Below are 1,332 nucleotides of genomic sequence, written 5' to 3'. Positions count from 1 at the left end.
CTAGACAAGTGGTAAGCGGTTGCGCGTTGGTTCTGCTTCTGACTGTGTTACTGTGGTGGGTCACTGCTCTGCTTTCAGTAATGACGGGGACTGTCAGAGTGGGTCAGTTCTCCTTTGGGAGTTCATGTTGAAACTGTGGACGGGCCTGTTGAAAAAAGACTGATGTTAGCTTTATGCAGCATGATGTGTTTTTCACTATAGGTGCATTTTCAAAAATGAAATGGATGTGCATTTTTTTAGACAACTTTTTTTCTTATGAGTGCTTTTTAATGGTGCAAACCTGGCAAACCAGGTTCACCTAGTGTTCTGACTGTTTTGTATAGTCATTGCTCATTTTGAGTTTATTTATGGGTTGAGACACGTTATGTGACTTTATGTGAGGTTAGAGGTCATGTCTGCCATCTTAGATTTCACTTGACAACAGCAGTGATGCAGCAGTAGATGTCTCCCTGATAAAAGCTATATTCTCGTTATTTCATGCAAGGCCATCATCTGTATGTTTAATTGTTTTACTGAATTTAATCTGTTAAAAAATATTTTATGCCATTTAAAAAAAAACATTTGTTGCACATTTGAATAAGAAGATTGTTTGTTCTCTCTAAAACATATTAACTCTAGATTGTATTTTCTTTCTTAAAAATTACTTTTACTCATACTTTATACTTAATGTATGTTTTGTGTTTGCATTATAGTGTTAGTTTCACAAAACAAGTATGTTATGCAACTGAACATTTTCAAGAAAAACACTGGTCTCCTTTAGTTTCAAACTTGTTCTTCAGCCCTCATCCTGTTTAACTATCTGTCGAGGTGCAACCTACTTGCAGCAGGGACAGAATATTGAAAAGACGAAGCCTCTTCAATTCAGAAAGAAGACGGAATCTCAGCAATTAAGGTACAAAGTCTGCTCTCACACATGAAGTGTCTTTATTAGAGACTGAGAATATATTTAAACTAGATCTGTTGTTACAACGGTGAGCGTGTTTTCACCAAGTACAACATGTTCCCTGGATCAACATCCATGCTGATCCTGGAATAACATTACAATCAAAACCAATCAGAATTGAGGGATAACTTTTCAGGGATAATCTGTTTTAGGCTTACGATCAGGGTTAGGTGCTTCTACACCTCTTGTTAATCAGCTATCATTTCACACTGATTTTAGGAATAAATTATGGGTAGGGTTAGCTTTAGGGGTAGTATAGTGTATATTTTCGGACAGTTCAACAACATCAACTAAAAAGGTCTAGTAGGACATCGGCTAGCATGGCAGCAAAAGCACAAGCTAGAGCTGAAGCTGAGTGTATACGTGCATATTATGACAGGAAAGAAACT

Source organism: Cyprinus carpio, chromosome B25 (assembly GCF_018340385.1).
Source record: "Cyprinus carpio isolate SPL01 chromosome B25, ASM1834038v1, whole genome shotgun sequence".
Taxonomy (NCBI): Eukaryota; Metazoa; Chordata; class Actinopteri; order Cypriniformes; family Cyprinidae; genus Cyprinus; species Cyprinus carpio.
The sequence above is the reverse complement of the archived record's forward strand: the minus strand, read 5'-3'. Positions refer to the sequence as shown.